This window comes from Podarcis bocagei, assembly GCF_964188305.1.
Source record: "Podarcis bocagei genome assembly, chromosome: 4".
NCBI lineage: Eukaryota > Metazoa > Chordata > Lepidosauria > Squamata > Lacertidae > Podarcis > Podarcis bocagei.
This window is the reverse complement of record NC_138128.1, coordinates 30,882,514-30,909,114: the sequence shown is the minus strand read 5'-3', so window position 1 is coordinate 30,909,114 and position 26,601 is coordinate 30,882,514. Positions and strand designations below refer to the sequence as shown.

At 40.8% G+C, this 26,601-nt stretch overlaps 1 long non-coding RNA gene across 1 annotated transcript; it reads left to right on the top strand.

Annotated features, from left to right (window-relative positions):
• Positions 1-7,591: 7,591 nt before the first annotated feature.
• On the top strand, positions 7,592-26,342 carry LOC308586315. The gene is made up of 3 exons (XR_014007798.1): positions 7,592-7,719; positions 24,065-24,219; positions 25,854-26,342. It is a non-coding gene; the product is annotated as an uncharacterized lncRNA (long non-coding RNA).
• The last annotated feature ends 259 nt before the right edge of the window (positions 26,343-26,601 follow it).

The window sequence follows — 26,601 nt, the reverse complement described above, 5'->3', positions numbered from 1 at the left end:
AGCGCCTTTTTAAAGAAAGCCCAGGGGGGCTGAGCTTTTTTTATTTTATGCAGGCAGTATTCTTCTTATTATTAATTTGTTGTGTTCAATTGTTACTGTTATTGTTATGACAACTATTATGGTTTTATTCAAATCCTTACAGCAATATAAAAATCCAATATTAAAATCAATTGTATTGCAATCAGAAAAAAGGGCAGGTCCAAAACAGATATATTTGTATATTTTCACTAGGGACTGAGCAGATCTCTTGAAAACTATGTTTTTGACAGGCATTCACAATATGAACTTCTCTTTTTAACTGTCCACTATCTACTAGTGTTTTATTGATGTTTTTAATTATATTAATTATGCTGTCTATAGATTGTTTTTATTATATTTCATGTTGTAAGCTTCCTAGACATATTTTATTAAAGTGTGGTCATAAATATTCAAGGAAATATAAATCACTGGTGTCAAAGGTTAGTCTTTAGCATACCGCAGAAGTGATGCAATAATGGTGCTAGATGCACTCCTGGGGGAGGGAATTCCACAATTTAGGGGCTGCCGGAGTGACAGTCCCACTCCTGGAAATACATGCAGTAGGGTTCAAGCCAATAATAGTGCATGATATTAGGGGAATTGCTTCCAAACAAGTATCTGTTGCACAAAACTGCATGCAGAAATGTGTGCATTAGGAAAAACATGAGGATGAATTTTCTGGTGGTTTTTTTATATATATAAAAAAATTCAAACTGATGTAGGATGCGACAAATTGAATTTAAGATTGGAAGAATGAGGAAATGAACTGTTCCAATTTGCTCGTTTCTAGCTCTGATAGAAGTGCAAGGAAACATTTCAAAAGGTATTGAAGTTCTTTGTTATACCTGAAAGCCGGGTTGTTGTACAGCTTAAGCCTTAGTCAATCATTATCCATGTATGCAAGATAAGGGAGAGCAGAGCTGTACCGATGGCCCTTGCCCACACTGCATCTGTACAGACTTCTGCAGAGGGGAGCTTATGCATTAGTGGTTCAGCACAGGAGCAGCTGGAGGGGCTGAGCTGAGCTGCAGAGCTGGCCTCCCAGCCATGGCATTGCTGTCTCATGGCAGGAGAGCCATTATGAAGTGATCCAGTGGTCCCACTGATGTGCCCCTGCCCCCCTGCCCTGCTCCATTCTGGTAAGTGGCAGTTCTCCAGCAGCACCCTACTGTTGGCTCTTGCGTAAACATACAGAAGCATGGTTACATGCACTGAGTTAACTCACGCCATCAGTGGTATTTTGCAGACGTCCAGATGCAGGGTGGCAGATCTAAGTGGTATGAACACTTAGGCAGAAGGAACAGGGCAGCCCCACTCCCCTTTACCATTGGTTCATTTCCAGACCCAGTTCAAGGTGCTCACATTTGTGTTTAAAGCCCCTAAATGCTGTCTCCCTCCCCTCCAGGTCCTCCTGGGTGTTAAGATTGGTTCCACCTCAGATGTGAGGGTGATCTGGCTGCGACATCTGTCACCCCATTGATCGCCAGGGTTGATTCGGCTGATCTGGCTGGCTAGGCGGGTGTCCCCTTCCTCCCTCACCGCTCCATGTGCGTCCCTCCCGAAGCTGCGCACTCGGTGGAAGAGGACGACCATCCCAGATAGAAGGAGTGTACCGTTCTCTGGTCAAGTGTATACGATAGCTGATCTCCCCTGCTAGAACCTCCAAACAAGCTCAAGATTGGTTCCACCTCCTTGGAGGGGGGCAGGTAGCCCAAGAGAGGCATTCTCCGTGGTACCCCTAGTGGTGTCCAAACTTTTTTCAAAGAGGGCTGACCAAATGGCCAACCAAAGTTGTTGATCTTTCTTTAGAATTGAAGTTGAGCTTTTTTTAGGATTTTACCTCAAAGTTGTTGAGCTTTTAGGGTTGAAGTTGTTGAGGGTTTTTAGGATTTTACCCCAGGAAATAATCCAGCAAGGGCTGGATTAAACCAAGAAGAAGAAGAAGAGTTTGGACTTGATATCCCGCTTTATCACTACCCGAAGGAGTCTCAAAGCGGCTAACATTCTTCTTTCCCTTCCTCCCCCGCAACAAACACTCTGTGAGGTGAGTGGGGCTGAGAGACTTCAGAGAAGTGTGACTAGCCCAAGGTCACCCAGCAGCTGCATGTGGAGGAGCAGAGATGCAAACCCGGTTCACCAGATTACGAATCTACCACTATTAACCACTCCACAACACTGTTAAGTATAATTGTTTTAATTGACACTGAAATGGGAATGTCTGTGTAGTGAAAAGCTTTAACATGGGGAGATTCCAGTGAAGCTTTAGAACAGCAAGAAGAGCACTCTGAGCTCTTGCCGAGTTGATAATTAACTAATTGTTGTTTTTTTGCTAGCTGACACGTGAGTGAGTAACCTTAGATCAGGTGACAAAGGTATTTGATTGCAAATCTCCATTCTGAAGGGAGTTGCCTTTAAGTCTCTTATCTCAAAACTCCATGGAAGGAAGATGTAGATGAAGCTCTCCAAGAAAACAGCTCCAGGCAAAATGGATGCCTAAAGGTCTGTTTGAATTATTTCATATTTTATAAGATGCTGAGCCTGTGATGGACAGCACAAGATATTGTACAGGTATTTTTTTTATGTACCTTTGATGTTTTAATTCTGTTGTGAAGAAAGTTCCACAAGTAAAACTGTGAATAAAAAATTTATGGGTCTGGACAATGCTTTATTTCCAAAAGGAGTCAGTGCTTATGCTTCCAGTCACTTCAAACTATACAGTTTTCAGATTCAGGTAGGTAGCCATGTTGGTCTGACGCAGTCAAAATATATAAAAAATAAAATAAAATAAAAAATTGTCCAGTAGCACCATAGAGACCAACTAAGTTTGTTCTTGGTATAAGCTTTTGTGTGAAGAAGTGTGCATGCACACAAAAGCTTATACCAAGAACAAACTTAGTTGGTCTCTAAGGTACTACTGGACAATTTTTTTATTTATATTTATGCAGATTTCATTGAATGCTGACACCTGAAGTGTGTCTTTTCAGGTCCCACCCTAAACCTGCGACTGCAATCTGCCTTCACTTTTTAAAATAATAGTAAGAGGGCTACCTGGGGACTTTTGTGGGCCATAAAACAACAACCGAATGGTATGTTGGTGCAATACTTGTTGCAATCTTACAGCTGCCACGTGAAGCTGCCCAACAGTGTTGGTGTGGGGTCCCTCCTATATCATACCCTTCCTTTTTCGAAGGGTTTAGCATGCCTCGGGGCCTCATTTCCCACTTCCTGCCATGTCAAAGCACGACAAGTTGATGCAGATATGCCCTTACTAAGGCAGGCAAGCAGCCCTGGTTTGCCCTGCCTTCTTTGCTACAGAAGCCTGATCAAGCAGCCCAAGTTACAAGCAGGGTTAAATGTCAGCAGTGCAAAAGATAATTAATCTTATCTGTCACTGCAGCTGTTTCACATAATTTTCACTTAATAGCAGCAAATATCATATATCATGCTAACGTAAAAGAACGGCAAAGCAGAGCAGGATAATACACACACACACACACACACACACACACACACACACACACATATCCACACACACACACCAAACTTTTAATATGCATGATAGGAACTGATGCATCCTTACTTCAAAGTTAGGGCATTTAATCCCATGTTTCCTCCAATGAAGGTTTAATGTCATTCATTGAATTTCCCTGCAGGGGCACAGATAGAATTGCAAGGGCTACAAACTCTTGTTATAAGTGAAGACTACAGGGCAGAAGCCTGTGGAATATAGGGTAAGGGCCCCAAACAGGAAGGGGTTGCTTGAGCAAACCTACATTCTCCAGCATGCGTTTATTGTCAAATAGACTTTCTTTTTATTTCATAAAATTTACAGACCACTTCATTGGTATGCCCTCCTGGGGGGGGGGGGCAGGGAACGCACCTCAAATCAGTCAATAATAATAATAATAATAATAATAATAATGATGATGATGAAATTATCAGTTTTAAAAACATTAAAACAGCTATTTTAAGTGATCAAAACATTGAAATCAACAGTAGACTAAAAACCAGATCAAAGCACAGATGAACATTGTACATACCTTGAAAGGCTAGATTAAACAATAAATTTTTTTACAGGCAACTTTAAAAACCTAGCCCCATGTTGCAGGACACCGACTCAAGCCAGAAGAAGAAGAGTTTGGATTTGATATCCCGCGAACCCGGTTCCCCAGATTACGACTCTATTGGTCTTTTTTTATATATATATAAATTTTTTATTAAATTTTCACATTTTATAAAGACATACCACACACAAAAAAGACAAAAACAAAAACATGTATAATTTCAAAACCTTACTTTCTTAACCTTATTCCTTGACTTCCCCCCACCCCCCCTTCATACATCCCAATTCCCATAATTAAGTCAGCAAGTTGTTATTTCTCCTCCTTATCATATTGGTATTAATATTACGTCTCTTGTGAAAAATTAAGTTCTTTCCTAAGGTGGACCCAAGTTCCCTTCCATCGATTTCCCATTTTATATTAAATATGGATCATACTAACTAAACCCAAAAATCCTAAGCGCTTTTAAGGTTCTGTTTTCCCCTCCCTCCCATCCCCGGTTTCCGTCCCTTCCCAAGTACATGTCCAGAATAACAGTTCTTAGCCTGGATTCCTCACGTCCGAGGCCTTCAAATCTCTTTCAGTCCCTCTCTGCCGGTTTTGTTGGTAGTCCTTTTTGTTGGTCATCGAATCTCGAAGGAGCTCTATCCCAATCAAACCAGGTTTTCTTTCCACAAGAATACTTGATGACAGCTGCTGCAAAAGTTCCACCAATCCTTCATATTCAGAGTGGGGGCCCCAATCATATTTCTTCTTTCTTTTAAGTTCCTGTATTCCAAATACTCCAGGGGCCTCCTCCTTCATCTTTCGCATCTTTCGCAGATTTGTAATCCATATAATCCGAGGGTCTTCTTCCTTGTAATCCACTAGTATAGGTTTCTGGTAGGTACTTTCCATCTGTACTTTCTCCATTCCTTGTTTAGTCTCCTTCAATTCTTGAGATATCTCTTCTAATTCAGCTGCAGATTTTTTCTCATTCAAGTCCTTGGTACATTCAGTAGAGCTACTTGTTCCAGAAATCAAGGTCGTAAGTTGTTTGTTCATAGCCAGACTCTGCTCTTGTAAAATTCCCACAAGGAAGAACATTCTTTCTATCTCAGCTAGTAATTTTCCATCTGTAGCCATTGTAATGTCTCAGAATTCCCCCTAGAGGGATTCTGGTTACTTAGTAGTCTTTTTCCAACAATCCTTTACCTCGTTGTTTGCTTCTTTGTTTCCAACAACTTTAATTCAATTATAACATTTAGTCCAGAGAGATCTTAAATATCAAATTTTTTAACTTCAAACTGCCCGTTTGACAGCTTTGACAGCTGTCAAACTCCTTATTCCTCTTCAACAGACTCAGACACAGGACGCTCCCGGGTCCGGGAGGGGGGGTTACACAAAATAAAACTTCTAAAGTTCCACTCTCACACTCCAGCTCAAAACTTCTTTTGTCAAATCGTGGAGGCTAATATCTTTTAGCTCTCGCCGAGAAGGATGGACTCTCCACCTTAGTTCTCCTGTTCTTGCTTTAGATCATTTGTAAGAGGGGGGGTGCGGACTTCCCTTTAACACATCCCCCGGTCGTACCGAATTCAAAGATAGGTATTTTAAAGTCCGAATTCCATTCTACTCACGGGTAATTTCTTTTTAGGTCCAAATTTAGGGAAAAAAAGTCAGCGCTCTCCGGCCATGGCACACGGCTTCGCTCCGCTGGAGTAGCGGTCTACTCTCAGCACCGCGCCGCTCTCCGTACCCTTTCCGAAGCCTTTAAAAAGGCTCTTCGTGGGTCGGAGGGGGCGCTTAAGGTGCCCACCGAGTCACCAAGTCCGCAGGCATCCGCGCCTGCGGTTTCTAAGGGTCTCCGCGTCGCCGTCGCGGCAAGACCCGTCCCCAGCAGAGCCGATTCCCTCCGGAGCTTGGAGGGAATCTGCCATTAGCCGATCGCGCTAACCCGGAAGTCCTCACGACTCTATTGGTCTTAACTACTACACCACACTGGCTCTCCAGTGTGGTAAAAGAAGGGTAAAAGATAATGCATAACACAGTGACCTCAGGGAGAATCCTCCTTCTTCCATTCCATCATGGCAAATGTCAATTTAAAAAGAAAAAGATGTATGCCTCATTTTAAAAGGCCATTTCTTTACATCAGCTTAATTTACGTTGGCATGCTTTATGCAAGCTTCTTGCGCATGGAACTGCTCCTCCCTAAGAGTGGCAGATGGAAGAGAGATCATATAATCCCCCCTTCAAATTGCAAACGAATATTAGTTGCACTCTGTAACTAAACATTCCAAACTCTGTACCTGAATTATTGGCATATTTCTTCAAGGCTGAATATTTATAGTCTGCAGCAGCTTTCAGAGTCTCAGGGTCTCATTTTAATGAACACGCTTTCTCCAGCAACAACAACATCCAAGTTACAGATCTATTCAAAATCCATAATTTTAAATTAGCAGGAACAGTTTGATAGGGTTCCATTGATATTTTCCGTTAGTTATTACCAAGAATAATACACAAATTAAACTATGTCCAGCAACATACTAAACTGCGCAATTTAGATCTAAACAGACATGCTTCGAAGCACTTACAGTTTTAGTAACCCAAAGCAATTAAACATGATATTCCAAAACCAGATTCTACAAAATCAAATTACTTTCTGCTCTCAGACAATTAATAAAACTGTTCAAGGGGCTCGGAAATCTATTAATCTCTTTTTGCTTCCACGACCTAGAATAGATCTAAAATATAAGAAACATTAAATAGAAGTTACAGAGTCATACACTGCTTTCTCCTGCTCTCCTGTGTGGGGATCGCATTAGAATTCAGACTTTGAATGGAAAACTGTGCTATACGAGTATTTATGAAGTTTTATAATCAAATAATTATTTATTAGACTTTTTAATCCACCCTTCACCATGTAGTCCGAAGGTGGGTTACACTGTATTAGCACTCAAGGAAAGAAATGGTTTCCAGGCTACTTGAACACTGATGCTGGGTTTGAGCTTCAGATCAAAACACTAAATGTAAAATTGCACACGAAATTAAATTCTAATTTCTCAGTATCAAAGAAAGATATTGCACTGAAATATATTTTAAAATTTTGCATGCCCATCTGAATATGATTTGGTGGTTAAGCAGGAGCTCAAGCTTTTGGCATATTCTGATTTGGTATTGTGAAATCTCAATAAACTGCTAAATTTTAACACTGAAAATAAATTTTGATAAAGGCTACTTTCTGTAACATTTTCCTGCAAATTCAACTCTTGAAATTGGCTTCTTTTTGTGGAATACTGTTGTTTTTATTCGCAATCAATTGGGGGGGGGGCTATCAAAAATGCAGCCCTAAAAACAAAGTATTAAGTCTTTTTTTTTAAAAAAAGGAAAAAAATGTGCATGGCTTCTTTCAATTTGTCATGGGCCATTTGTTGGATAGAAAGCAATACATATAATGTGAATGGACGATATCACATCTCTACTACAAAAGCACACAATCACTCAGGTCCACCCTCAGACATTCTCTCAACTGCAGGATATCTTAGAAGTGTGTTTGTTTTGAGAACTACTATGAGGTATTCTCCAGGCCATCAGAAGCAAGAATTATGTTGCACAGATATTCTTTTGCAAGCATGATACTGTACTTCAGAATGCTACAAAGGTAATACAATAGCACTGACCAGTGTTAATATCTTCAGCAGATGTTTGGAGGCCTTTTCTACTTCGTTTGTTTTGAAAGTGTGATATTAATTAATGTTAACGTTATTACTGTGTGGGAGTGATGGTCATTTTTGCTTTGAAACAGATATAGAATGCATGAAAAGTTTGCATGGAAACAACACCGCATTCTAATATTCAGCAGCAGACCCATTAGTAGCTTGTCTTTGAAACGCAGTTGTGCAAAGGGTTTCTATCAGTATGTATTAAGAGGTTTTGCATTTTTCTGTCACTTCTTTTGGTGGAGTGCTAGCTTTAATTGTGCAACCTGAATTTGTCAGTATGTGATTCAATCCCACTCCTAAACAATGACAATCGAAGTGCACAAAGTCATGCTATGAGGGCCACACTGATGATGTTCTTAGACTAGCTTTCAATATTAAGGCAAAGCGTGTTCTCCTTGAAATGAGAGCACGTGTTGCGGTGGGGTCCGCTGAGTCACCCCTCTGTTGCCAGGCAAGGTGGCCAATCTGACCCCTGGCAATTGATTGGTTGGCTGGGTTGCCGGGGAAATTTACTTGTTGCAATTTTGGTGGGAGGGATCGAAGCTTTTAAATTCCGGGCACGCAGCTTGGTGCTTTCTCTTTCGCTGTGTGAACCAGATCACCCGCCCACCCACCCTGAGTTTCGAGGGTTTTGCTTTGACCTTGCTATGTCTGTCATGGGGTCATCTGCTCTTGGGGCAGGGGCCTGGTAGGAATTTTGTCCATCTGGCCAATTGGCTGGGCCATTTGGTTTTTGCCTACTGCGTAGCAAATCGTCACAACTTGTAAGGTTGCGGTTAGGCATTGGTTATCAAATTGGTTGGAGGAGGGATAAGGATTGGCTGGGCCTGCCCCTCCCATGCTGCTGCGGAAGGGAATTCCGTTAAAGGAATCCAGGGGCTTGCCACGATTTCGTCCGAATCCCTAGAATGGGGCTAGGGCCGGCAAGCCCCGGGAAGCATGTGGGTGAGTGCTGAGGGCCTGTGACTCAGCTCCATTGTTCCCCAATATTGTTTTCCCTTGCTGGCTTCCGAGGGAGTGCGGAGCTCAGTTCTGTCCCTAGGTGGGGGGGGGGTCAGATAGTCTTAACCAATGCCTAAGCAACCACTCACAGATACGTATTTTAATAAAGTTGTGGCCAAAATTGTGCCAAAGCCCTTAAACAAAAATTATGTGTGAGTTGTGAGTTATTTGAGGGGTGGCTTGGGGACCTCAACATGCAAACATTATGTACTTGAGTTCTTCTCTGGCTCAGATCTGAATCCAAGCCAGAAAAGAATGCCCACCTTCTCCAGTAGCAACAGCTCTCAGTTTCTCCTGTTTTTCCTCAATCTTTCTTCCTCATCCAATGTGTGGGAAAGTCAATTTCCCAAGGAGATCTAGAACACCTTGGGAAGATTGCAATTCTCAGAGGTCCCTTGGCACACTACTTTCAACTGTGTTTCATGTATCGGAGAAGAAGTGAGTAGGGAGAGAGACTGAGAGGGGCTCATTCCCCTACCACTGCTGCTACCACCTACTGTTCCATTGCAACTGCTGGAGTAGCCACCAGAGGGGGGCAAGCAGGGAGAGAAGGCAATGACAAAGGGAGAAGAAGAGCAAGGGGAAGGTAGGGGGCATGCTGGCAGAACTGCCACTGCAGTTGCCAGCTAATAATAATAATACAAAGCAACCAACAGCTATTGAGGTCTACTCCACCAATGTACTAAAGGTCCAAACTAGCAAGTATCGTCCAAGTTGTTGCCTGAATAGTACCAACATGAACAGCTGGATTTCCACAGGGAAGGATGCCTACAACCTGGGTGCATTATATGGTGTACGTCTTTCAGGATCAACTTCTGTCATACATGCAGTCTGGTCCCATTCACAGGGACTCAGAAGCAAGTTCCACTGTGTTCAACAGGGCTTAAACCCCAATTCATGCACACAGGAGTGTGCCTTAGAAAGGCCTATGAATGTTGGCAAAGCACGAGGCAAACACAACCATTTTTGAGAAGCATAACAATAAAACCAGCAGACCCAGGTCTTTTGCAAAACTCCAGATTTGTATAAAACGTTGCGTATTTCATTTGTAGGAGAGGTGGCTTTTCATAGAAAGTGACCTGAGAAACGTTACCATACTAATGTGTAGCAAATGAATTCTGAAGTCATTATTCTCCCACATTTTCTTTCCCGTCACTCACTTCCTCCAGGAGGGTATCTTCAGAACATGATATTTCTCGAGGGTTTTACTTTGTTTACTGATTTGTGATCTGAGGATTTTTACGCACATGCATGGGAAAGATACCACGCCTGGAATGTAAAGAGCATGATAACAGCATGTCAGATAAACAAGGAAACCAAACACCATCATTAAAAGGTCAAAAAGGCCAATGGAAAGCAAAGTAGTTTAATTAAAGGCTGCCTATGTTGTTAAAAAATGTCCTGACATATTGGTGAGCTATTGTAGGCATACATTCCAGAGCAAATGCAAAAGGAAGAGTTCTGTGGAATCTTACAACTGGTTGTGGCACGGACCTTTATGGCTCATAGTCTATTATGTCACATACAAAAAAAGAGTCTTATGCTTCATACGCACACATAGATTTAGGTGGCTATAGCTAGCATATCCAAGAGCCCAAAACTGAAAGGGCTAGGAGTAGGCTTGTGACATTTCTATGCAGAATCCAGATCAATACATGATGAGAACTGAGTGATGCATTCTCAACTGCAGTCATAGCTATGCCTATGCCATTGAACATGCATAGTGTGCAAGAAACTCACAGTTCTGATTAAGTCCAAATTGAGGAGAATCAAATTTGCTGATACACTGTAGTTCAGCAATTTGGTGGTGAAGGCTCACTTTAAAGTAAAAAAAGTAAAGTAAAGTAAGAAAATTGTAGTATGCTGACCATGGGTGCCTCCAGGCGGTCATTATTTTTCAGGAGGAAGTCAAGCACATTGTGGAATTTTAGGTTTTCTGATTTAACATGGATTAAAGCAAGAAGATCAAACCTATCCATTCTTAAGGAAATCAGCCCTGAGTGCTTACTGGAAGGACAGATCCTGAAGCTGAGGCTCCAATACTTTGGCCACCTCATGAGAAGAGAAGACTCCCTGGAAAAGACCCTGGTGTTGGGAAAGATTGAGGGCACAAGGAGAAGGGGACGACAGAGGACGAGATGGCTGGACAGTGTTGTTGAAGCTACGAACATGAGTTTGACCAAACTGCAGGAGGCAGTGGAAGACAGGAGTGCCTGGCGTGCTCTGGTCCATGGGGTCACGAAGAGTCGGACACGGCTAAATGACTAAACAACAACAACAAAGCACTTGGCAAATCCACATTAAACAAATGCAAAAACCATGAACTCTTCGCGGTTTGGAAAGTGATGGGGAAATGCATTTTAAAGTGTTGAATGAACAATGGGAAAATGTTTAAATGCCCCATTAGCAAATCAGGATGAATGCTGATTGCCATGCAACTGCCCTGTAAATGAATTCAAATGAATGTTCAGTAAAGACCAGGCATAATCTAAAAAACATGTAAGCTTTGTGCAAGTGAATCAGGATGAATGCTCAATAAACAGATCATCTGAAGGAGCCCTTTAAGGTCAGCATCAGTGCCCTGGGACACTGAAAAGTTTACCATTGATTTCTAGATGAGGTTGCTTCTGATCTCAAATTTGTGTTCATTTATTGCTATGCATGGAGGCTGACTTAAATAAATACTGCTTCTTTCACTCAGAGTGTTTGAAGAAAGTGGTGCTTTTTTAAAAAAAAAAGTGTGGCTATTTTCATTCTTGTTCTATCAAGTCATTTTTAATTCTGGGAATGACCTACCCATGCTATATAGCAGAGAACAATATTTCAGTGCAGGGCACAGATTAAATGTTAAGTGAGCAAATGTGTTTCAGAAAGTTACTCCTCTGAAGCCATCTCATTCATTTTTCTGCCCTGCTGTTGCTGCCTAGACGTTGACAGATGGAGTGGTGTGTTTTGGGTCAGAGGGTTTTCCACCAAGTAGAACAAGTCAATCTACATTCTCATCAAGGCCCTGCGGTTGTATTTTGAGTTTGCCTTATTGTATTAGTTAGTATAATCATTTTAAAACAATGCTAATGTGGCCCCACTGGAAGCAAACACTCTTGTTTTCTTATTGAAAGCAATGAGCCCCCAGCAGCTTTGTTTAATCAAATATAATGTTACCTCCAGCTGAATAGATTACAGAGACCAGGTCAAATTCTGTGGTATATTGTGCCTTTTGATGTTGTTAGTAATTATTGTTGTTAGTGAAGATTTCATCAACTTTCTCTCTCTCTTTTTGAAATCATTTCTATTTGATTTTACAAATATAAATTTATAACCATACCAAATACACATCCATCTAAAGAGATTACTCTGAATCTCAAGACTTCCCCCATCCCCTCTACGGGTCCTATTATCAACATTTTCAACTGCATTTTATTTAGTAATCTATATTTCTTATCTGTCCATGTTGTCCGTAATATCTGTTACATTACAAGTGAGATTAAAATCCTGCTAATGTTTTCATCTGCTTACAGAGTTCTCCTAAATAAATTATAAACTTTTCCCATTCTTTCTTGAATTTCTTGTCTTCTTGGTCCTTGAGCTTTCCAGTCAGTTTTGGCATTTCAGTATAGTCCAACAGCTTAGTTTGCCATTCCTCTCTGGTACGTACTATGTCTTCTTTCTATCTCTGAGTTAGCGGCATCCAAATTCATCAACCTTTTCAGACCCAGAACCCACTTTTGACCCAAACATGCATTTGGGGAACCATTCTTTAACTATCCTCCTGATGTGACTCACCTTGGATCATAGCTGTCAACTTTTCCCTTTTCTTGTGAGGAATCCTATTCAGAATAAGGGAATTTCCCTTAAAAAAGGGAAACATTTTCAGCTATGCCTTGGATCAGGCTGTGACAACCCACTGACAATTCCCAACCCACCAACTGAAGACCAGTTAGTATATACTAGTTGAAAAGAGAGACTTTTTATTATTATTCTAAACTCATTGTGCTGCAGATACTACCAGATAACAATACTGTTTAAACAAAAGAAGAGAATCCTGACCATATAATTTAATCAGGAGAGAAATACTAAATGGATGATCCTGTTGAATGTATTTCAAAACTTTAAATTATTATTAGTATTTATGCCCTGCCCATCTGGCTGGGTGGCTTACAGCATATCTAAAAACTTAATGCACCATCCAGTTCTATACCCCTCCAAATAACAAAAGGTACTTTATTGTAACACCCCCTTTCCCACTGACTGAGCCCCATGCCATCCCTCCATTCCTTGCTGCTGGAGGCTCTAGTTTTGCTGAATGCTATATTCGGTTAATCTGCAATAGCATGTTGGACACTATAAGACGACATTTATTCGACTCACAGGTATTTATTTTTTAAATGGCTTTTGTCCATTCTTCACCCTCTATGAACAGAAGGTTTCTTTCCATCCACTGAAGGCTTTTGGTCTAGTGGAGGATCCCACCAATCTGAAGGAGGCAGCTTTGCCAACTTTCCTCTTCCTTCTACAACTGCCAGTGCCTCCTCCCACCCAACTGTTCCAGAGAGATGTCCCCTAAGCCTCAGGAGCAGACTTTTGAAGGGCACAAGAGAGAATTGGCAAAAATCTCCTCCTCTTCCACTTCTGGTGATGGAAGTGAAGTCTGAATCCAAGCCAGTATTCCTAGGTTTCACCTCAACAAAGTTCTCAGAGCTCAAAAGAAGAAATAAAGCAATTTGAAATACAAATTTTAAAAATATCCCAATAAAAACAGTAAATGTAGCATAACTATTCAAGGCACAGAGTAAAAACAGCTTAAAGCTACGGCGGGTATTAAAAGCCTGGGAAAATAACATGTTTGTTGTGTGCTGATTGACACCAAAGAAGATGCCATGTTTGGGGAGAGTAACCTTACAGTTGGGTGGCCACAACTGAAAATGCCCTGTCTCTCGTTTCCTCTCTACATGTTGTTTTTGTAAAGAAACCTAAAGTGTGTGTTCTTTCAGTTAAAGAGATGCCCAAAGATCATAAACCACCAAGCTTTTCATAATGAGCCTCAGCATCATGTGAAATGGCAGTCTTTGCCCTATGTTGCGCCTTGAACATTCATGTGCCTGCATTTACATGTTTGTGCTAAAACCTTAACAAGGCAAAATAAATAAATAGGGGCAATGATCCAGGGAAGCCCACCATGCATGCAAAAAGTAGGGATGATCCAGCTGGTAAACAGGGGCAACCGGAGTTCATGCTGCAAGGGCCTGGGCAGGAGAGTGAGAGAACTTTGCCGTGACTGGAGATAAGGGTCTGCTGCAGCAGGAATGGCAGGCTGTGCTGCACAGGAGATGGGGACAGAAAGGCAAGTTCCAGAAAGGGCAGGAAGACCTGAGGCAAAATGAAATGCAGACACAGGCAAGCATTCGACAAAGGGCTCTGCAGCTCTACAGTTCTGTGGTTTTGTGTATACAAAGAGACTGTTGCTGATTTCGACAGCTGGAAACCCTGAAAGTGGAAGCCTAGAAGTAACTTGGCAAAAGCCCAAAATACCACTGTGGTGATGTCACCCCAGCTCAGAGATGCTGGGAGTGCTTTTTAAGCAAAACCTGATGATTGCAAGGACATGAAAGCCCTGAGTTGAGAGAGAAGGTGCTGCAGATTCTAGTTGCCACCTCTCTGTTGTCATAATCTACCGGCAATGTTCCTGCTAATGTATTTCTCAGCTGTGCGGAGGGGTGCTCTCTGTGAACCTGGCCCATTCGCATGGATGCTTTGATTCAGTCCGGGTTGAAAGGAAAAGCATTCTGATAAAAGCAAGCAAGAACAAGGAACTCGCTTTTGGTATCACCCACCCACTACCACAGTTCTCCACCCACACACATACTTGTTCTGCTCCCTCCACTGCTGTTCTTTTACATACGCAACAGATCCCAGGATTGAATGTGGCCAACCACATTTTTATTTTTCAACCCAGACTGAATTTAAATTGTTGCACACTTTCTTTTGTGGACTGAATATCAGTTGTTGTGAAATGGGCTGATTTTTTGTATATTGGTGCCTGACGCATGGGGTGAAAGTGTATCTACTGGTTCTCCGTCTCTGTTGAAATATTGCAAACCAATATGGCAGTGATGGAGAACCTGTGACCCTCCAGGTGTTGCTGGACTTCAACTCCCATCAGTCCCAGCCAGCCAGCAGAACCAATAATCAGGGATGATGGGAATTGTAGTCCATCAATATCTGGAGGGTCACAAGTTCCCTACCCATGCCATATGGTACAGCACTGTGTTTGTCATAGATCAGGAAGTCCTGGATTTAAAAGACCTATTCTACCATGAAGTGCACTATGTGCTGGTGGGTTACTATCACAACCTGAACATTACAGAAAGAGCAGAACACACATATAATGAATGACTGAATGCCAACTCAAAACATTCATCACCATTTCTATTCACACACATGTACACACACACTAAACCATGCAAAAACACATGCATGTTTGAGAAAGGTGTGGAAAAAGGGGGCACTTTATTTATATATATGGGATGTCCTCAAGTAATGTTCATAATTGGCCACTGGGACCATATTAGGACCATATAAAGGATCTATACTGGCTTCCCAGTACATTTCCAAGCACAATTCAAAGTGTCATCGCTGACCTTTAAAGCCCTAAATGGCTTCGGCCCTGTATACCTGAAGGAGCATGTCTGCCCCCATCATTCAGCCCAGACACTGAGATCCAGTTACAAGGGTCTTCTGGTGGTTCCCTCACTGCGAGAAGTGAGGTTACAGGGAACCAGGCAGAGGGCCTTCTCAGTAGTGGCACCCACCCTGTGGAATGCCCTCCCATCAGATGTCACAGAGATAAAGAACTACACAACTTTTAGAAGACATCTGAAGGCAGACCTATTTAGGGAAGTTTATAATGTTCAACATTTTTTAATGCTTTATTATGAGCCAGGTGGGGCAGCGTATAAATAATAAACTATTACAATTGTTTATCCAATTATTTTTTAAAAAATGAGATGAGCTTATGCATCAGTACAAAATATTGCTCACCCCGTAACAAGGGGGTGGGGGTATCCAAGACGGGGTAGGCAAGTTGCTCCATGCTGCATATTGTTTGCATAAATGCTACACGGCTGCTTTCTGTACACATCTTCGAGATATTGAGCAAAGCTGTTTTTAAAGTGAAGCTGTTTCTTTCTGGCAGAATTGGATTTGTCAGTGTGCTGCACCTATTCATCTCCCTGTATCCGCCAGCTACTGAGAAATTCAAATAGCCCCACTCTCAGCGCTCTGGTACTCATATTCTTCAGAAGCAGAAAGAATATTATTTGGGAATGTCTTCTTGGCAGAGTATCAAAACTGATCTGAGCCAGTATTTTTTAAAAGTATTACTTAAAAGTCCTGGTATAAGAATTCTCTCTCTGTAAGGTCTCCCACCCCTCATCTCTGGAGATGGCTGGGGGAGTGAGTGACAGAGGCAGGGGGTTAGCTCATTTCCAGTTGAACCCAGTTCAAAGTGAGAGCTGGATATAATGTCAACTGGGTCTACCATCATCAAGCAAGCCATTTCCTAATCCCCAGTTAGCATACGAGCAGAGTACCCTCCTCCCACCCCTGGGCAGACGTGTACAAGTAAAAACTTGTGAGGAGGGAATTTGGTGAAAGAGCACTCAACAAAAAATGAAGCAGTTTGCAAAAGCAGCCAGGACAAACAACAAAGAAGGAAGGACAGATTGATAACACTTGTATCCAGGGATGGGAGACAAATCTGGTTTGGTTCAGATTCGAATACAAACCTACCTAATTCTCATTTTCTGAATCGGTATGTGAACCAAAACACAACTATTCTTTGAAATTTGCACTTCTCCAAATGTTGTGATGCAGTCCTCCAAACAAATACTGTGTACCAAGATGTGTGCATTATGGTAAAGTGTGCATAAAAATGCATATATTTGTGATAATAGCATATAAAATACATTATTTTACAGGTAATCACTTGGAAAAAATGTGCTGATGAATTTTCACGAGGATTTTTCAATTTTAAAAATTTGCAGACTTTTTGGCAGAAATTTGCAGAAATTTGGCAGACTGAAGGCAGGGAAAAGGGGAAAGTAAGAAAAACCAAAATTGGCCATTCTTACTAGTGTCTGTATATACTATTAGTTTGCTGTTTCAGGACCCAAGATGCAAACACGCCCGTCCTTCTCTGTTGCCTTTGCACAGGTAGAATTTGTTGTATTAGGTATGGTTGTGAAGCGAAATTAACTTTAAAGAAACATTGCTATAAAATTCTTATATTCTGCTTACTGTCCTTTTTAATTAAGAATATCTGTGACGTCACTTGTGCAGCAAAACCACAGAAAATGCCCTTTACCACAGACCTGGCGCAAAGATTTGCAGCTGAATCGGCAAGATGCATTACTGGGGCACTATCCCATCAAACTGAACAAGCACTATATGACAAATGGAAAGTCTTTTATGTTGGACATGCCAGACACTGGGTATCACAGATAATTTGAGGTATCCTGTTAGATGGGAATGTTTTACTGAACAAAATTAATGAATCCCAAAATTGAGAATGTGATGGTGTGTAATGTGCTCTCTATTTTATAAGTCCCCCCTCCCCCGCTGGAAAAGATCAACCAGCTCAAAATACCTTAGGAATGAATTGTCTTCTTTAGCGTACATACTGGAACTTGCTGTTTTGAAGTGATACTCTGACTGGCTTGGACGTGCCAGGCAGCTGAAACTGCTGAGAATTAATCTCTCTCTCTTTTGTTTGGGAAACAGGAGTGTATGTACTGAAACAGCCATCCCTGCCTTTACAGTTTGCCATAAACAAAAGCATAATATTCTTCCTTCTGAGACTACAGACAGTAGACGTAGACAGTAGACGTAAATACAGAGAAAGCTCAAAGAAGACATGTGATGCCTGACTACCTATTTTTCTATTACTTTACCCAGTTCATGCAGTTCTCAAAGCCACCAAGGATATAAAAATCAAATAAATACGCCTCTAAATTACTTCCAGAATTCATACATTTTACTGCCTCTCTCTCATTCCATTAAACCTCATTAGTCCATATTCCCAACCCAAATGAGATACATGGAAAGAAAGGAGAAGAAGAGGAAGAGGAAGAGGAAGAGGAAGAGGAAGAGGAAGAGGAGGAGGAAGAAGAAGAAGAAGAAGAAGAAGAAGAAGAAGAAGAAGAAGAAGAAGAAGAAGAACAACAACAACAACAACAACAACAACAACAACAACAACAACAACAACATTCCATTCTTCCTCCAAGGAGCTCAAGCTGGCACACATGGTCCGTCCACCCCATCCATTTTCTCCTCACAACAACTCTGTTAGGTGGGTTAGGCTGAGAGACAGTGATTGAAAGGTCACCCAGTGAGCTTCCTGACTGATTGGGGATCTGAACCCCAGACTCCCAGAATCTTAGTCCCTAACTATAACTATAACTATAACTATAACTATAACTATAACTATAACTATAACTATAACTATAACTATAACTATAACTATAACTATAACTATAACTATAACTATAACTATAACTATAACTATAACTACCACACCACACTATGTTTGCTCACATTCATCACTCATTACTCTGGCTTTTTCACTCCCTCTGTTTGTTTCCCCCACAGTTAAAATTTAGATTCCTTGGGTCAGAGACCAATTTTTCTGCTTCCATTATTCCATAAGTTCTGGTTTCTGACATGAGCACATAAGAACTCCTAAATGGTCATGCATGTGTATCTTGAGATGTGGGTCTTACAGTGCTCATAGGAACGTGGGTGATGCTGTAGTCTAAACCACATAGAGCCTCTTGGGCTTGCCAATCAGAAGGTTGCGGTTCAAATCTGCTCAACGGGGAGAGCTCCCGTGTTCTAGCCCAGCCATAGCTGTCAACTTTTCCCTTTTCTTGAGAGGAATCCTATTCAGAATAAGGGAATTTCCCTTTAAAAAAGGGAAAAGTTGACAGCTATGATCCCAGCTCCTGCCAACCTAGCAGTTCGAAAGCACGCCAGTGCAAGTAGATAAATAGGTACCACTGTGGTGGGAAGGTAAATGGAGTTTCTGTGTGTTCTGGTTTCCATCACAGTGTTCTGTTGAGCCAGAAGCGGTTTAGTCATGCTGGCCACATTACCCAGAAAGCTGTCTGTGGACACATGCCGGCCCCCTTGGCCTGAAAGCAAGATGAGCGCCGCAACCCCATAGTCGCCTTTGACTGGACTTAACCATACAGGTGTCCTTTACATTTTTACAGTGCTCATCTAAATATTGCTATACCCATTCAGTTTATGAACCTAAGAAGAGTCCTGCTGGATCAAGCCAATAGCCCATCTAGTCCAGCATCCTGTTCTCACAGACACCAATGGTAAGCTAGCTAGCAGAACCTGAGCACAATAATTAAAAATAATAATAATTCTCAGCTACAGAAAAGTCTTTGACACATAATGAATCATGCCATTTCTTGTTATTGCTCACATCTGCAGTTTCAACAACAGAGACAAAATGTCCCTGTGTAAGTACCACTTTTTAAATGACTTATAATTAAACTAACTATTGAGGCTTGTTTAAGGAAATTCGTGTAGATATGTTCAGCTTCTTCTAAATAGTGTTATGCAGTAAGTGGCTTCAAATAGACAGAGGTGTTAAAGAAAAGTAGTGCATAGTACTAAGAGCGATGCTATAAAAAGAACAAAGTGTTAGATTGAATAAACATGATATGCTTGGGAATCACAGCATTAGCAACATTTCTTCTTTGTTATTTTCCATCACCTAAACTGCTAGCTCAAAAAAATAATAATCTCATTTTGATCAAAGTCTCAATGAATGTTTGTTTTTATTATGGAACTGAATATACATATTGCTTCAAAGAACTGAGTAGTCCAGTAATTTATGAATGGATTCAAGTTCCCTACAAAACCATCCATCATAAGGAGTCAGGCTCTCTTTTCATAACCAAAGTAAGATTTTTCTATCTCAGCCAGATTCAAAACCTTTCTGAGCTATTCAGAGATTGATGGAACCTTAGGGAAATTCTAGTACACAGCCAAGACAATCTCTGCATCTAGAATTAGATCTTCAATAGGCGATCTATCCTGAGGTTCTGCAGTGTTTGCAGTAATTCAATAGAACAACCAATAGATTGCATCTTATACAATAATCCATCATGCATCAAACTTCTTTCCAATAATTCTCAACTGGCCTACACTTTCACAAGATGTGCATCCATTCCATGAATATGGAATGTGTGAAATTCAGGTGTGGAATGCGAAAATGATGTAAACAAATTGGGATGGGTTCAGTGGAGGGAAACAAAGATGACCAGAGGTATGGAGCAGGGCTGTGCATGGACACACACACACACACAACTCTACCCTGTGGCCCTAATCTGTGGCCTGAGGAAGACTCTCAACAGCTATGGATCCTCTAGACAACTTGCCACCTTCCATTCATGATCAGTTCCAATGAGCTCTCTCCATTTCTACTTCCAAAAACCATTTATAATCCCTTCATTTTGCCATACTTCCTATAATTTTGTGCCCATGGCTAAGGCACTTACCTCTGTAACATTTCCTTGAAAAGTATGTGGAGAGAAAACAGTCTGAATAACATCACACCCAGCCCACTTCAGTCCTCAAACTCACTGCACTTCATCCTATCAGGAACTGTCAACAAGGTTACTTTGCAACACTATATTGAAATGGCAATGAATGGGTATACCTGTGAAAGGGCAGATAATTTCTTACTCTTCCTTCCAGCCTTCAGTTAACAGCATCTTTTCTACACTGGAAGCCAAGAAATTGTGTGCTTTTACAGTCCCTCGACATCTGCAAAGATAAAAGAGCTTCAGTTCCAAACATTTAAAGAAGAAGAATTTGTTTCTATCACAACATGGAATATGACTGGTGTTAGTGTGGTTTCTTTGGCTAAATTTCTGCCAGGATCACTTCCCTGCCAAATTGTACATGCAATAACTATACATAATTTTTACTTTTTAATAAATGACCACTAAATGGTTGTATAAACAGAGCAAACTAACAGCATATATAGTTTATAATGAATATCTGTTGCTGCATGAGTAACAAATAACTTACCCAGACTGACTGCAGGTCAACACCATTACCACTGGGCTGGTACAGATCAATAGTTTCTCTTGCTGAGAAAGCCACATTGTAACTGTTCCAACAGATACACCCTTGAAACTTCTCCCATGTTTGTACATTCAGACTGGTTTTGGAAATATGACTATTAATACAAGAGTAATAAACATTATGACTCACTGACCCATACAGCTCCTATTGCAAGATTCCCCTCTATATTATTATTCTTCTATATTTTGCATTATATTGGCAATTAATCCTACTAATCTGTATCACAGCTAGATTGCAGACAACAGGCATTATCCCAGATAAAGGGCACAATCCTATGCACATTAAGATGGAAATAATCCCAACTGAATGCTGTGACATGTGTCAGTATATATTCAATGGCTTAGACTGCGTCCCTCAAAATGTGGATTGAGGAAGCTCAAAAGCAGCATCTGAAATAGCGCAGACAACAACCGAAAGAAGATCTGAAAGCTTTTGCAATCACTAGGTGCTTCCTCAAGGAAACAGTTTGATTCTGGATTATTCAGCATACAAGTAGCATGTGCTAAATAGAAATGTTGTTTTTAATTGCATTTTTCCAACTTACTTTTAGCGCACCTTAGATGCTGTGTTGTGCAACATCCAACCAATAGCACCAGATAATAATAATAATAATAATAATAATAATAATAATAATAATAATAATAATAATAATAATAATTTATTATTTATACCCCGCCCATCTGGCTGGGCCTCCCCAGCCACTCTGGGTGGCTTCCAAAAGAATATTAAAATACTATAATACATCAAACATTAAAAGCTTCCCGAAACAGATGCAGTACACCATTACCTTGAAACTGACCTGGTTGGATAGTGAAGACTTAGTTTATAGAATTCCTTTTTATCTAGACAATGCACAAATATCAACTGAGAGAGAGACTGCAGACTTTGGACAACTGCTATATAAGCAAGAACTCCATTACCAGTACCACTAGAAGCAGCTTCTGTTTCCTGCAATCAGTTAACTAATTCATAAAAACCAATGGGATAACAGCTGACAATGTATCTACTTGGTACTACACACCACAGATTAACAACCAATGGTAATCAAGTCTGAGATTGGATAAACGCCTTTAGACAGTTTGTGTACAAATTATTTATTGTACTTCAGTCGTAAGCACAGTCTTTGAAAATATGTGACACTACCTTTCATGATACTTAACTTGCAAATAAGAGTGAATTATCAGGTGCAATATTTGTTCAGCATCTTTCCCCCCCAACTCTGGTTTAGCTTGGATTTGCACATGTACCAGTTGGGTGGGCTGAGGAGAAAGGAAGGCTACATGGGCTAAGGCTGTGTACAGAGATTGGCTGACTTAAGGTCTGAGGCCTTTGTTTTTTAAAAAATTAGAATGGTGTTTGTGTCTAACATTGTGCAGTTTTTAAAAAATGTTTACATGTGAGGAAGAGATCCTATGTCGATAAATCCTCCTCTCAGTAATCCAATATTACTAATGATCTGGCATGACTATCAAATACTGAAATATCCGAGGAAGAGTTTTGTAAAATTTAGAAGTAAATCAGTTATTTGGCCATGTTTTGACTGATGTCTATACAACTATATTAAGGGTGCTGGGGTCTAAAAGCATAGCTGCTAGACGAGGGAAAGAGAGACGTCAGCAAAACTGTTGTCTGGGTTATACTTAAGTGATTTCATACTTGGTAGGAAAAATAGACAAAGTGCAAGCAGTCTGGCTACACATTTTTTAAAGTACTCAGTCAAAGTTTATCACAGGTTACTTGGTGGCCTAGTTGGCTGGCATTTCAAAGTCCAAGATGTCTGCATTTGAGTCTAAAACTTGGCAGACAAAACAGGTTCTTTTGCTCAGCAGGAAAATCTCATTCCCTACCCGCTACTCCAACCTCCTTTAAACGCTATGAACTGATCAGAATTTCAGCACGGTTTACATATAAAACAGTTTAACAGGATTAATTTCAGGAAAGAGCATTTGCTCTAAATTTAGAAATACAACTCAAAGCTAATACTAAATATGAAATGCAACCAGCATTTTCCATGTACAAAAATTAACCTGATGTTTTGCAATGCAAAATAAATGCTGCTTTATTCTGAATTGCAGTTTTATCGTATTCTTGCTTTTTTGTATATTGCCTTGTTACTGTGTAAGAAAGTATGTACAGAATAGTGATAGGTGACTATCAAGTTCGGGTTTCCTCGGTTTCTCATTTCCCCCCCCCCCAAACTTAACTTTAGTGTCTTCCACATTTTCATGTCAGTTTGAATTTTCATTTTAGTGTGAATAGCTCCTAATGCACACTTTTGCCAAATACACATTCTTTACAGAACAATTCTCCCTAATACAATGCAATTTTTGTATGTTATTTTCACGAATACACATATTTCTTCTTCACACCTAATGTATGAATTTTTTTTGTACACAATATTCAACTGGAGAACTACAATGCAAAATTCATAGAAATGTGAATTTCAAAAGACAGAGATGTTTCAGTTCACATGTTGTTTTGGGAGGTGTGAATTATGCAAAATATAGTGTACGTAGAAGTTCTACAATTGCTTATTTGCTTATAAAGAACAGTGAATGAAGCAACATCAGAATGTAATGTTCTAGAAGAGCCACAGAGCACAGCACACCTTTTTGGCTTTTTGTTCAAAGCTGTGCAAGAGAAGCATCATGAAGTGAATGACCTGAGCTGCAGAGGGTGGGGAGAAAACCTTGTTGCCCAGTTACAGTACCAAATGCTACCCTCAATTCTGAAAAATGAGATGGAAAAGCACTATAGGAAAAGTATCTTGAATTCATTTCTTAACAATCATGACTGATATTTCACATCAGCTCCCTTTTCTACAACACAATTTGTGTACATATAAACTATCCAGAAAATACAGTCATTCATGGGCTAGAAAAACAGAGCAAGCTATGACAAATGAAAGTATGTGTATAATGTGCTAACGGCCTCAAAATTGCTCAGGGTGGGGTCTATCTATCCTCCAAAGTTTCAAAAGAGAACTTTGCCATCTTCATTCTCCTCCAGAAGCCCCAGCTGCTTTCCATATTCCCATATTATAATTTTTACGCTAAGCAGACCAAAAAACTTTTATTTTCATAAATGAGGCATGCTTTTGTTTTTCTGTTTTTCAACCAGGCGAGACAGATGGCCAGTTAAGACAATATTTTAGTGCCAGTCTGGTGGACACCTTCAATGAAATATGTCTGGCACCAAAAAAGAAAAGAAAAAAAGACACGAGGGTGGAGAACATTCCCTCCCACCCTCCTTGGGATATAAAGCGTATTGCAAAAGTAATACCTAGTAACTTTAGTGGGTCTTCCGGAATACACAGCCTTATAGCACAATCTTATGTACTTTGGCTCAGATGTAGGTCTCACTGAATCAGAATTACCAACACTGGTTTCTGGAAATTATAATGCTATCTGCTGCAGGAATAGGTTAGCAAGCTGAAGCCTCCTGAAAATATGGCTACAGGAGGTTGTGGTCACCACTTTTAAGTAGTTGAAGAACCGTGTATTAGGAGCACTTAAGTCTTCTAAAGATCTCCCGCTATATGAACACAGCGCAACACTCAAGAATTTTATCAGACCTTTCTTTAAAATGAACAACAGGGTGATCGGGTATTATAGGCACGCAGAACCTCTAAGTGCTTTACTTGGCAATGCGTCATTGAAATCAAAGATTTGCTCCTCTTAGGATCTGAATATATCACAGGGGCTTCAGCAGGTATCAGTTGCAACCGGTGGGACAGAGACAGGATCTTACTGGAGTTAGACCAGCTTGCTTTATGTCCCTCGCTTCACCCTTTCCTCCCACACTCCGCTTTTTGGAGGGGCACAGTTTTCCTTTTTTTCTGTTTACTGTCAATGTAATCTGACTTCGATTGGTTTGGAGAACTCATCCATCTTAGCTCGTGGTTCGTCAGGCAGACTAATCAAAGAAGCCTGCAGCCTCCCACTACAAATGCGGGGTGGGGGGGCAAAAGAAAGAAGCAGAAAAGGAACTGGAGAAAGAATAAAAGTCAGAAACAGATATAGGAGACATTAGAAACATAGGAGATATGGGGGGGGGGCTGTTATTAACTAAATTTCTTCGTAGTGTACTTGAGTAAGCCAATCATCTATAATATGTATTAACTCACTATTGGGTTGGTGCTTTGATAAAGAAATATACACCAGACCCAGAAAACCAGGACTCAAGGTTAACACAGAAGCACTGAATGGTGATTAATATAATAATGTAGTATAATATATGATCTATGATCTGATCTGATCATTCAGAAATGTGCTGTATAATGCATATATAATGCTGTAACTAACTACAGTGGTACCTCTGGTTACCAACTTAATTCATTCCAGAGGTCTGTTCTTAAGCTGAAACCATTCTTACCCTGAGGCGCGCTTTCGCTAATGGGGCCTCCCGCTGCTTGAGCTCCTCTGGCACACGATTTCCATTCGCATCCTGGGGCAAAGTTTGCAACCAGGAGCAACTACTTCCAGGTTAGCAGAGCTCGTAACCTGAAGCATTCATAACCAGAATTGTTCGTAACCAGAGGTACCACTGTACACACACACACACACACACACACACAGCCTGATTTAAATCTACTATGCTAATTCTGCTAATTTTGCTGGCGTTGTTTTGCTACTATTTTATGGAATTCACTTTTTTTTTTTTACCTTTCTCTTTTATGCTGTTTTAAATTGAATTTGTAAGGTTACTTTAAATGCTCTGAGGTGCCCTGGACATTTTTTTAGGGTAGGGTATAAATTGTTTAAATAATAAAATGAAATATAAAGCAAAGCAAAGCAACGTACTTGCACCCTCCTTTTTCTTAGGAAAAAGCCCATGCTCTTAGGATTTGGCTGCAAATTCCCTACAATGTCCTAGATGGGTGATAATCTTTCTTCCCCCTTATCTCCAGACTTAGGATCGGTTCTCAAGAGCATGTGGCCAAAGTTCTACTCCAAGAAGGATATTCCTGTCACTGTCTAACAGAAGGGGAAGAAGCGTTTGCCCACTCATTACAGAGATGTCGTACTGGCAGAGAGAGCGAAAGTGTTAATAGGCTGACCAATAAGAAAGCCTGGGGGTGGAGCCTAACTGTGTTTAAGGCTCAACACAGGGGTTTTGGCAGTGAGTTTAGTTGGTTTCTTGTGGGTGGGAGGCATAGGAGTCAGAGTGAGTTAGAGACAGAGGGGAGACAGTGAATCGGAGTACAGTGTTTCAAAGTATTTAAAACTTGTTTGCGTTCACAATAAACTGGAATCTTTGTTAATACATTACAACCTGACTGAGTCTGAATATATTACCGGGGAAACCTGGTTGGTGGCAGTGGAAGAGATAAGCCGTGGTGGTGTAGGGTCAATACTCCATGGAACGACCGGGGGCTCTGTGCGAGCGCCACAACAAGGTTCACCGATCTCCCCTCTATCGAACCCCGTGTCCTCCCATAAAATCTATTGTGGAGGGATGGGGTGCCCTCTAGAACAGTGATCAGTAGAAATTACTCACACCCCTACCTTCTTTCTGTTGGAAGGAATGGCTGCTTCATCAAAGGCCCTTTTCATTCATGGAAGGACTCGTTCTGACCAGACATTTTATACATGATTTCTGACCATAGATTGTCTCCCATATATGGTGAAAACATTCTAACTATAGACAGCAGCATC